Source organism: Mobula hypostoma, chromosome X2 (genome assembly GCF_963921235.1).
Source record: "Mobula hypostoma chromosome X2, sMobHyp1.1, whole genome shotgun sequence".
In the NCBI taxonomy this organism is placed as follows: domain Eukaryota; kingdom Metazoa; phylum Chordata; class Chondrichthyes; order Myliobatiformes; family Myliobatidae; genus Mobula; species Mobula hypostoma.
In genome coordinates, this window is record NC_086129.1 from 39,475,385 (window position 1) to 39,487,931 (window position 12,547).

At 38.0% G+C, this 12,547-nt stretch overlaps 1 long non-coding RNA gene across 3 annotated transcripts in view; it reads left to right on the top strand.

Annotated features, from left to right (window-relative positions):
- LOC134340742 (uncharacterized) overlaps window positions 1-12,547 on the top strand; it is a 162,219-nt gene that overhangs the window by 81,449 nt on the left and 68,223 nt on the right. For 2 of the 3 annotated variants that reach the window (XR_010016620.1, XR_010016621.1), the window contains exon 3: window positions 8,505-8,566. The exons of the other annotated variant lie outside the window; for it this stretch is intronic. This is a non-coding gene — a long non-coding RNA (uncharacterized LOC134340742). The remainder of the gene's footprint in view (window positions 1-8,504; window positions 8,567-12,547) is intronic. 3 annotated transcript variants of the gene reach the window in all.

Sequence of the window (12,547 nt, forward strand, 5' to 3'; positions counted from 1 at the left end):
GAGATTCTAAATATATGAATGATTTTCTAGATAAGTTAGACTTTCCTCAGATTTCACAGGATATGTCTTCTTTATTAGATACTTCCATTACAATGGATGAGATTAAGAATGTTATTTTTTCTATGAATCTGGGGAAAGCTCCTGGCCCTGATGGGTTTACCGTTGAATTTTATAAATGTTTTGCTTCTTTATTGATTCCCTGGCTCTATAAGGTTTTTGAGGCTTCTTTGAAACTTGGTAAACTTCCGGAATCTTTTAATAGAGCATCAATTTCTTTAATACTAAAGAAGGATAAAGATCCTGCTCAATGTGCATCTTATAGACCAATATCTTTATTAAATGTTGATTCTAAAGTCTTTTCTAAGTTATTAGCAAATAGACTAGAAAAAGTACTTCCTTCTATTATTTCGGAAGACCAAACGGGTTTTATTAAAGGTCGTTACTCTTTTTATAATATTCGTACATTGTTAAATATCGTTTATACTCCCTCACAAAATGTTCCTGAGTGTGTTATTTCTTTAGATGCCGAGAAAGCTTTTGATAGAGTAGAATGGCCTTATTTATTTAAGGTGCTTGAAATGTTTAATTTTAGCCTGAAATTTATATCCTGGATTAAACTGTTATATCACTCCCCTGTAGCCTCGGTTCGTACTAACTCTTTAAACTCACCTTTTTTTCCTCTCTTTCGTGGTACTCGACAAGGCTGTCCTCTTAGTCCCCTATTATTTGATATTGCATTAGAACCTCTTGCAATTGCTATTCGAGAATCTTCAAATATTACTGGGATAACTCGGGGATTAAAGTCCCATAAATTATCACTCTATGCTGATGATTTACTTTTATATATTTCTAATCCTGAGAGATCTATTCCTGCTGTTTTAGAGTTATTAGCACAATTTGGTCTTTTCTCAGGTTATAAATTAAATCTTAGTAAGAGTGAACTTTTTCCGATTAATAAACATCTTCCCTTATATTATAAATTTCCATTTAAATTGATTAATAATTACCTTTCATATCTTGGGATTAAAATTACTTGTAAACATAAAGATTTATTTAAGACTAACTTTTTACCATTAATAGACCATATTACTCAACTTTCATCTAAATGGTTTCCTTTATATTTAACTTTGATTGGTCGTATTAATGCAGTTAAGATGTTTTTTTTGCCAAAATTTTTATATGTGTTTCAGGCATTACCAATTTTCGTTCCTAAATCTTTTTTTGATAAAGTCGACTCTAAAATTTCTTCATTTATTTGGCAGAATAAGAATCCGAGACTGGGTAAAATACATTTACAGAAAGCTAAGAGAGATGGAGGTTTAGCATTACCTAACTTTAGATTTTATTATTGGGCTATTAATATTCGACATATGAAATTTTGGTTACTTGACCGGGATATACTATCTATTCCTAAATGGGTAGCATTGGAATTACAATCTGTTCAGGGTTATACACTTGGTTCTATTTTAGGTTCATCTCTTCCTTTTGATTCGAAACGCCTTAAACAGGTCTCTAACCCGATCGTTAAATATGCTTTGCGTATTTGGTTTCAATTCAGAAAATTTTTTGATCTTAATCAATTCGGGTTAGCGATTCCTATTTTAGGTAACATATTTTTTCCTCCCTCTTTTACGGATCGCGCTTTTCAAACTTGGAAGACTAAGGGTATTTTACGGTTTTTGGATTTATTTTTAGATGGTTCCCTTATGTCTTTTGAACAATTATCTAATAAATATAACCTATCAAGAATACATTTTTTTAGATATTTACAAGTTAGAAATTTTCTAAGTACTATACTTCCTTCTTTTCCAATGCTTCCTCCTATATATATTTTAGATTCGATAATTAACCTTAATCCATGTCAGAAAGGTGCATCGGCTATGATTTATAATATTATTATGAAACTCAGGAAAGCTCCATTTGATAAGATTAGGGTAGATTGGGAACAGGAATTGGGGCTTACCATTTCTGTGGATGATTGGGGGCAGATTTTACAATTAGTTAATACTTCTTCTATTTGTGCTAAACATTCTCTAATTCAATTTAAAGTGGTGCATAGAGCACATATGTCCAAAGATAAGTTAGCGCGTTTTTACTCGCATATTAATCCTTTCTGTGATAGATGTTCGGGGCAGATAGCCTCTTTAACTCATATGTTTTGGTCTTGCCCTACTTTGGAAACTTTTTGGAGAGATATTTTCAATATTATTTCTAAGGTATTAAATATAGATATCTCTCCTCACCCTATTACTGCTATCTTTGGACTACCTAAAATTTCTAGTAATCTTTCCCCTTCAGCCCGTAGAATGATTGCATTTCTTACTTTAATGGCGAAAAGATGTATTTTACAACATTGGAAAGAGCTTAATGCTCCAACTACCTTTTTTTGGTTTTCTCAGACGATTTTATGTTTGAATCTGGAGAAAATTAGAAGTAACCTTCATGATTCTTCATTTAAATTTGAACAGATTTGGGGACCTTTTATTCGATATTTTCATTTAATGTAATATTTACCCTTCTTGTTTTTTTTCACTGTTTTAATGGAGGTCGGGATTGAGGACGTGATTTTAAGTTTAACTCTGTTTGGTTTCAAGTTAGCCCATTGCTTTGCTTTGCTTTTAGTTAGTTGCACGGTGGGGTTTTTTTTGGGGTTTTTTTTTCTTTTTTTTCCATTGATATATATAAAATCTAGTATACTATTATGTTATTTTGGTTTCTTATGCTTAAATTACATTGTTTGTAGTATTTTCTTTTTGGTATTGTTATCTTTTGGAATTTTATTATACTTTAACATTGTATTAATGTTTATATGGCTTACCTTTTTTGTATACTTACTCAATAAAAAGATTTAAAAAGAAAGAAAGTCCTTACATTAGTATTATTGCTGGTCTGCTTCTCGGCATTTTGAAGCCATCTCTGAGCAAGCTGTCCTAACATCACTTTATTTACTATCAATTCTTATTTCATAATGCTTCTGTAGCATGCCATATTGAAATTCTAGATAAATAATCTATAAATATTATTGGCAGATGGTAATTAACACTTGTTCAGATTGCCCTACAATAGCATTGAATAAAGAAGCTTCAAAAATGGGAGGTTAGTTAATCTGGGTAAACAATGCCCAATTCAAAGAGACAAACTCTTTATTGCTCAAACACTTGCTGCCTCTTTCCTTTCTGAAGTTGTGTATTCTCTGATCATTGTTCTGTAAACTACCAGTTGATACGAAGTGAAAGTGAGAACAAAAAGGCTTTCTTTAAAGAAGAACCTCTGCTGCACTCCTAGTCAGTTAAGCCCCAGGCAGCCATCAACAGTCCATCCACAAAGGCCTTGTATCATTCTGTTGCTATTCATTCGTTTGGTGATGTGTACCCTTTGTAATGGCTACATGAGAAACTGACTATTCTACATTGTTTTATTGATTATGTAGCATGAAATTACAGATCATCAGTTGTATCCTGACTTTCTCTAGACCAAATGCAGCTCTTCTATCCACTCAGCAAGATTTCAGATACTGATATACTTTGGAAAGATCAACTACTCTGTTGCTGCAGTAAGAGAAAATGATGCAGTTCAAGATCAAATGTGTGTGCCTTCATGGATGGTATCAATTCTGTATTTAACATACAATGTGGGGAAATGGAGGTGGAGATATTACTTATTTATTTGTATTTACATTTGGAGATACAGTGCCCAATGATCTGTGCTGCCCCCACAACCCACCTATTTAATCCTAGCCCAGTTACAGGACCATTTACAATGACCCATTAACCTACTAACCAGAATGTGGGATGGACTGGAGCACCTGGAGGAAGCCGACGTTTTCACAGGGAGGATGTACAAACTCCTCATCGCTGGCGTCGGAATTGAACTCCGAACTCAGACACCCCGAGCTGCAATAGTGTTGCGCTAACCACCATGCTATCATGGGCCTCAGTTAGTGCTGCAATGCACAATAAAGCACTTTCCTACAATGACCAAGAATTCTATACTATAACTCTCACCAAACAGTCTTAACTGGTCCATTACCTGTTGATTGTTGGGCCATTATTGTGCTCAATTGTCTGCTGTGTTTGCCTACAAAATTGCAATTAAAGTCTCATTAGCTCCAAAGCTAATTGAGACATTCAGAAAGTGAAAGGTTTAATAAAATCAAATAATTCTCCTTTTTTTATCAATGCTTTATAGAGTTCATACTGGCCCAATTTATATAGATGATACCTAATCTGATGATCATATAGCCTTTCTAATGTCTCATGTCTCCAAAAATGCTTAACGTTCACTAAGGTATTCTTTTCTGTGTGATCACTTTTGCATTCAACACAGTTGTATCAACTTACACACATCAAGGCGCCACAGTGACAAACATTAATCTATTTCACTAATGTTGTCTAGAGCACTGAGATTACCCAGCTCCTTTCTATATAGCATCCAACTGAGTCCCTCATACTGACCTGAGAGGGCAGATGAGAACGCAGACACGAAGAAATCTGCAGATGCTGGAAATTCAAGCAACACACACAAAAAGTGCTGGTGAACGCAGCAGGCCAGGCAGCGTCTATAGGAAGAGGTACAGTTGACGTTTCCGGCCGGGACCCTTCGTCAGGACAAACTGAAAGAAGAGCTAGTAAGAGATTTGAAAGTGGGAGGGGGAGGGGGAGATCCGAAATGATAGAAGACAGAAGGGGAGGGGTGGATCTAAGAGCTGGAGAAGGGAGAGGATCATGGGACGGGAAGCCTGGGGAGAAAGAGAAGGGGGAGGGGAGCCCAAAGGGTGGAGAGCAGGCAAGGAGTTATAGTGAGGGTGACAGAGGGAGAAAAAAGAGAGAGAGAAAAAAAGGGGAAAAAATAAAAAATATATAAAGTAAATAAATAAGGGACGGGGTGTGAAGGGGAGGAGGGGCATTAATGGAAGTTAGAGAAGTCATATATATCGTGGATAGACATATCAGAATGGGAATGGGACGTGGAATTAAAATGTGTGACCACTGGGAGATCCTGCTTTCTCTGGTGGACAGAGTGTAGGTGTTCAGCGAAATGGTCTCCCAGCCTGCATCGGGTCTCGCCAATATATAGAAGGCCGCACCCAGTGACATTCTGATATGTCTATCCACGGCCTCCTCTACTGTGAAGATGAAGCCACACTCGGGTTGGAGGAACAACACCTTATATTCCGTCTGGGTAGCCTCCAACCTGATGGCATGAACATTGACTTCTCAAACTTCCACTAATGCCCCACCTCCCCCTTGTACCCCATCCGTTATTTATTTTATATATTTTTTATTTTTCCCCTTTTTTCCCTCTTTTTTCTCCCTCTGTCACTCTCACTATAACTCCTTGCCTGCTCTCCACCCTCCGGGCTCCATCCCTCCCCCTCCTGTCTTCTCCTATCATTCCAGATCTCCCCCTCCCCCTCCCACTTTCAAATCTCTTACTAACTCTTCCTTCAGTTAGTCCTGACGAAGGGTCTTGGTCCAAAACGTCGACTGTACCTCTTCCTAGAGATGCTGCCTGGCCTGCTGTGTTCACCAGCATTTTTTGAGGGCAGATGAGAACATGATTTAACATAAGTCCCACAGTACAAAACTCTTCCAGTACCCGATCATGAGCAAAGGGCTGGACTTTGAGTGCTATTTACTGAAGCCTGGTTGATACTACCATGTCCTTCCTCTCCTAATGTGATGTGATTTTTCAGCAGTGTTTCTGAGATTAGTTAGATCAAAATGCGATAATGTAGGTAGAACCCTGTTGGGCATCAAATGAAGACAGGTTTGGAATCTCAACTATATCTTTCTCTCCCCAGTCATCAAACCAGAGTGAGTGTTGACATCTGAAGTAGCGATCAGGGTATGTGGTTTTAATTTAGTGTCTGAACTTCTAACTGAAATGGAAGGAAACATAATCTCCAGATAAAGCAGAATTATTTCTCCACTCAAATACACCGAGTGGAGGATAGTTACATAACACGCATGATGGAACTGAACTCAATGTGGGATCTGGGTTTGATTGATGGGGAGTTAACCAATTATATACTGTATGTCCTTAAATTTGTCACAACCAGGGGTAATTGGGATGAGATCCCATTACCTATGAACTGCTGCCAAAGCTGTGTGCCACAGAGAGCCTCTGACATCCAGATTCAGACCGACAGGTGTAGCTTAACTACTATGCCTGGTGGAACCATTTCTACTGATAGGAGAAGGGGCAGCAGCAGATTGCTGGCACTTTAAAACCAATCGTTCCGGGCAGATGGAGCTTTTCTGCCATCGTTGGCAGCTCATCTAGGAGAAGGAAAACTCTGATCTCAAACCTCTGCTGCCTTGCGGCTATAGGCAAGGCCTTGGGAGTAAATCCCGAAGAAAAGTCCGGAGCTAGAGTTCCTAAGGCAGTCATATGTTGAGTTCAATGCTGACTGGCAACTCCTGCAACGCTGCTGGTGCTAAACTGTATTGGTCTCTGCATTCTTTTGGATTCATCAGCTGTGTGGAGAGGGGGAGCCTGCTGCGTGGGCAACAGCTTGCTCTCCGTATTGTACTGCCCTGGCTTGCACATAGACAACTAGGATGGAACATCCAATATCAACCCCGACCAACGGAGGCCTTAAGTACTGTATGTTCCAATCAAAGGGCTTGGCCCATGTTCCTGCCGAAACCATAATAGGGAAAAGAATGGGGTGACATTAGATGTAAGGCTGGAAGAAAATCTTGCATTGTATACCAAAAGTATGTAAGGTTGTAAAATTGCAGAGTTTCTTTTGTAGTGCTCAAACTCAATTTCCCAGCATTGTCTTCAATAGTTTCAAGGCAAGCCCCTTTGAAATGCTCCACGGGGGTCTAACTCCCCAGTTCCTGTTATTTACGACTAGGTAAATATCAAACTCCTTTTTGGCAAAAAAGGAATTAAACATTGAACTATCAGTGTAAACCAGATTCTGGCCACAATCCATTCATACAACTCCATTTTTTTTTGATTTCCGGAAAGATTTTTGAGTGCTTTTTGAGATTTGGTCCAAAACTTTAAGAAACGGGTAATATTTGGGATATTGGTAGAATTATAGATGAAAGTTGAATATATTTTTTCACCAATGTTACCTTTTTTAATTTATGCATGCTTTCTTTCTCTGGGTCTTCTTCAGCCCAAGGACCCATTGTGAGTGAGTTCACCCGACAGTCTGCTGCCTGCACTTCAATATGTACCTGTTTCTTACTGACCTGTGTTAACAAATAGAGAAATGTGAAGATTGAGCAAATGAATTTGTGGCTGGAGAGATATTGCAAAAGAGAGCAATTGAGATTTTTGCATGCTTGGAAGCGCTTTTGGGCAACTGAGAACTGGACGAACTGGATGGGCATCAGGGGGCATGCTAATGCTGTGTGGGAAGAGCTAAAACCAGCTTGACAGGGGTTGGAAATATCAAGGGAGATCCAGGAAGGATAGAAACAACACAGTTCAAAGTTCAAAGTACACTTATAAAGTATGTATACATTATACAACCCTCAGTTTCATCTCATTACAGGCAGTCACAAAACAAAGAACCCAGTGGAACCCATTAAGAAAAAGACTATCAAACACCCAATTATGCAGAGAGGGGGAAAAAAAACAAATTGTGCAAACACTAAAAGCAAGCAACACATACAAAATGCTGGAGGAACTCAGAAGGCCAGGCAGAATCTATGGAAAGGAGTAAACAGTCAATGTTTCGGGTTGAGACCTTTCATCAGCAGCATGTGGCAGCAAGGAAAAATAGTAGGGCAAATAATTAAATAAGATAAACAAAGGCCAACAGCAAATCGGGTCAACATACAGAAAAATGTTAAAATGGCAAAAGCGATACTCCTATATCTAAATGTGGTTCTTGCAACAAAGCAGATGTACAGTATTACTTGTGCAAATCAAAGTCAATGAATGTAATCTACTTGCCCTAAAGGAAATTTAGCTGCAGCGTGATTGAAGCTAGAAGGTGAATATTTAACATTTAGAAAGGACAAGCAAAAAAAACAGGAGGTGGAGTAGGGTTACTAACTAGGGAAGAGATCCGGTGCAGTGGTAGGAAATTATCATGGTTGAAAGATCATGATGTGCAATCAATCTTGGTTGGGTTAAAAATTACAAAAGGGAAGAAAACATTGCTAATGAGTTACCAGGTGGTAGTTGTTATATTGGGCATGGCATAAATAAATTACAGGAGATGTAACAGGACTAATATGGTATACATGCAGTCTTTAACGTACATGTAGACTGGCAGCAATAAGATTGAGGGCAATATTACTGAATGCATAATGAGAAACTACACTATATTTGATCTCATTCTGTGGATGAGAAAGGATTAACTGATAATCTTGTTGTAAAGGGAACTTTAGAAAAGAGTGACCATAATATGAAATTTTGCATTAAGATTGAGAATAATCCAGCTCAATTCAAAACTTCATAGGATGCATGTTAATGTTGTCGACATTTTTGTAGATGTTCCTGGAGATTTACTCAGTTGATTCTTCTGTTGGTAGGTCCTGTCCCCACTGCTACCTCCATTTCAGTACACTCCAAAACGAGCTGGAAATTGCAACAGGTAGGTTTGATTCTTCATTGAATTAACATTGGACTGCTAGTGAACCAGGCCTTTTTACCATTTCCAGTCATTTTATAATGAGTTTGTTTAACATCTTGTATCAGAATCAGAATCAGGTTTAACATCACCAGCATATGCTGTGAAATCTGTGAACTTTATGGTCACAATGCAATATGTACAATAAAAACTGTGAATGTGAGAAAGAATAAGAAAGAGATCAAAGTAGATCCAGAGGGAGGAAAGAAGAGGGATGTCCAGAGCTGTCAGAACCACTTCCTGCGGTCTCAGAGTCAACTCCTACAACCATCACGGAGGAGGCCCCAGAACCTGAGATTGTTTTCACAGCGACAAGTCTGATCTGCCAAGCAGAGCGGATCTCCCTTGTCAGGAAAGATGTTATCCCACACAAGAGTAAAAAATCTTCCACAGCAATTAAATCTTTAAGCCTGAATGGGTCAATTTAAAATTTATTATGCTATGGATATCTGTACGGAAGTTGTATTATATGGTATACTGTGTATATAATTGAGATACATTCTATTGATTTGGAGTTTATAGCTAAGCATGGAGGAGTGAAGTGGATTTAATATTTCAGTAATATTTGAGTTACCTTGTGTATATACATATTCTTTGATTTAGCATTCTTGTTCATTTAAATAATTAGTTACAGGTTTTATATATATAAATACGTAAATTGCATACGTCATCATGCCACCACATGATACGTGTGCGCCTCGCTTAAAGTAAAAGACGAACTTACACAGGTATTTCAGACTCCCTATGTCTTCCTTTGAATTAGTTTAATGTTTTGAAGTAACAAAACATAACAGATGGATGCCACCTCTCTGAGTCGTTGCTTTTTGAAGCTGTCCTTGATGCTGGGGAGGCTAGTGCCCATGATGGAGCTGACTGAATTTGCACTTTCTGCGGCTTTTTTCAATCCTATGCAGTGGCCCCTCCATAACAAACGGTGATGCAGCCAGTTAGAATGCTCTCCACCGTACATGTGTGAAAATTTGCAAGTGTCTTTGGTGACATATAAAATCTCCTCAAGCGCCTAATGAAGTACAGGTACTGTCAATATATCTGGATATTGCTTACAGCACTGTTGGGCAAGAGACTAAGTTGATCCTGGATGGTTGGAACTGGAGATGACAAAAAGTATGCTAGATTTTAAAACACAGTAATTTAAAAAATATTCTTCATTTTATAATTCGGTATTCTCAACATAAACATTTTGCAGGTAATAATTGGTCAATGGCATGGCCAACTTGAACTGAGCAAGACTGCACAAACTACAAGGCAGTAAATGGTCAGTCCATCCTTTATTTGCCATGGGTACAAGTGGCAGAAGGCATCCCGTCCAGATGCAACAACCACAGTGTGCAGATGGGCTGTAATTTGAAGTCCTTCGGAAGACAAAAGGATGGAAATTTGTCTGGTTTTGTATGTGGTAAATTCCTATGTGTACTAAACTGCAAGCATGCATTTTTTAAAATTATTTGTGAAGTTGGTTGAGGAATAGACATTGGCCAAGGTACTGGCAAAGTTCCTCTGTTCTTCTTCAAAATAGCACCATAAATTCTCTTATGCTCCATCTGTGATGATAATATAATCTCACATTTATCCCAAGTGTTGGCATACATATTGTGGCTCTCAGACTTGCAGCAAAACTCAGGGTCCACCAAACCTGTTTCTGGGATCTGCAGCAGCAAACCCAAACAGCAACAGGAAAGAACAAGTGAAATCACATAAAATAAAACACACAATCAAAAGAGTCCATATTAAGTTCCGCTCAGTGTTCATTAGACCAATGCACGAACTGTCGACCCAGAACTCTGGCATCATCCTCCAACAGGATCAAGTGAAGAGTGGTATATTCTAAGCCACAGCTACCCTGACAGGTTTTGGGGAGGCCTTGGGAAGTTGCCAGAAGGAAAAGTAAACAAAACTTCTCCATGCGGTTCTGAATGACCCTGCAACCTGATCTCTGACTGCATCTAGAGTGTCCTTTTATTTTCTTTCACTTTAGCTTCTAATTAACAACACACTAAATCATCATTGTTTTCCTTAGTTCAATTATCCAATTCATGTTATTGCCAATAAATTAGCTTCTAGAGCTGGGGAGTATGAGATATTGTCAGAAACACACTGTGGGAAATATAGCAAAGGATTTTTATTACTGAGCAACAAAGCTCATGCCGCATTGAGAAGCCTTGACCAATAATTAACATTGTAGAACATAACAAACAGTGTCCCTGCTGTACCTCAAGATCAAAGTTCAGTTCACACTTAACTGCTGAGAGAGGGTGATGTGATATGTTCATTTCTACCCTCAAAGTTCATTGAGCATTTCATTTGAAATGGAATGACTTTGAAGTCAGAAATAAGATTGACATTCTTAACTTGCACTAAGTCTGTTGCACTCACCACTTCTATGCTTGCTGACCCATGTTGGCTCTCAACTAACACCTTGATTTAAAAATTTTTATTCTTGTTTTCAAATCCCTCCCAATTTCATTTTTGCCCATCTCCGTACCTTTTCTATCCCAACAATTCTCCCAGATCATCTGTGTTCCTTTGATTCATGATGAACCTTAATTTTAATCATTGCACAGTTCTTTCATCTGCCAAGGTCTCATGCAGTGAAATCTCCCACTTTAAGGTGGGACTTAAAATCTTTGACCAAGCTCTTATGATTTGCTGCAATATCTTTACACGAGGCCTTGTGACCTATTTTACCCTATTAAAGGTCCAATACAATTTTGCAAGATGGCATTGATAACATGGAAAAGGGATAAGGAAAATATGAGGGGAGGAGGAATTCTCTGTTTTAAGCACTGTAGAACAGGAGTTCTTATTTTCATGTGCTAACTTGCGATTAAGAGATGAGGCCAATAATAATTGAGGTTGTTCTGGTAGAGATTAATATGCTGGTGGCAAACAGCTCAAATCATTGATTACTATTTTTCCTGCAAACTGCAAAATCAATTTGTTATTATTGTTAGGGCTTGAATTTTTTCAGTTTTTATTTATTGTTAAGTTTGGGCCTTTTTTCATTGTCAAGCAAATAAGAATATTTTTGAGAATTTAAATAACTAATAGAGACTAAACGTTGAGGCATCTTTTAAGTACAACTAAGTTAATACTTATAGCATTTATGGATTATTTCAGCCTTTGGCTCAATTGTATCTGTAAGGAAAAACTTGCATTTCTTTCATGCTATTGTGGATTCCTTTTGTTTTTCTTCTCATTTCTGCCCGTGATTTTGCTGTTCATTATCACAACACTGACCAGTGCATCCCACCAATAATTGACTGTAAGAGTATCTTTAAAAAGCCTGCGGCCCCTTAAAGCAAAACAAATGAAAATGTGAAATTTTGTCTGGTTGATATTTATTGCCTGCACAGATACATATCACAGTAAGCAAAACAAAGGTATTTCCAAAAAAGGCCTGAGGGGCCTTTGTATTTAGTTCAAAAGAGTAGCTTTGGAGCAATCAAAGCATTGAGCTGTTTGCTTCTGGTATATGATTCTTCACCAGAGAAATCACAATTATGATTCAAAATTTTTTTAAATTGTTCTGTTTCCATTCCTGGATGTATGAAGGATGTTTAACATGACACATGAATCTGTTCCTCTTTTCTCAAATACTGTCTCACCCATTGAGTGTTCCCAACGTCACTGGGTTTGATTTCCAACACCTGCTGTTTTCGTTTTTGGGAGCATCTGGTTCTTCATCAATTATTATTAGCCTCACCTAATTTGAACTGAAAACTAATTCAGGTCTCAGTTATTGGTATCTATTTCCCCCCAATCTTCTCCATTATCCCTGCAAAGATGATGGACACAGGTACTGGCTATCACTCTAATCAAGTCATCATTCTTCATCTTCAGCAGTCAAAATCAATGGTTAGTTGTCAGGCTGAAATATCAGGCCCAATTCATAACCTAAGCCTCCACCCTCAGCCCCACAACAGC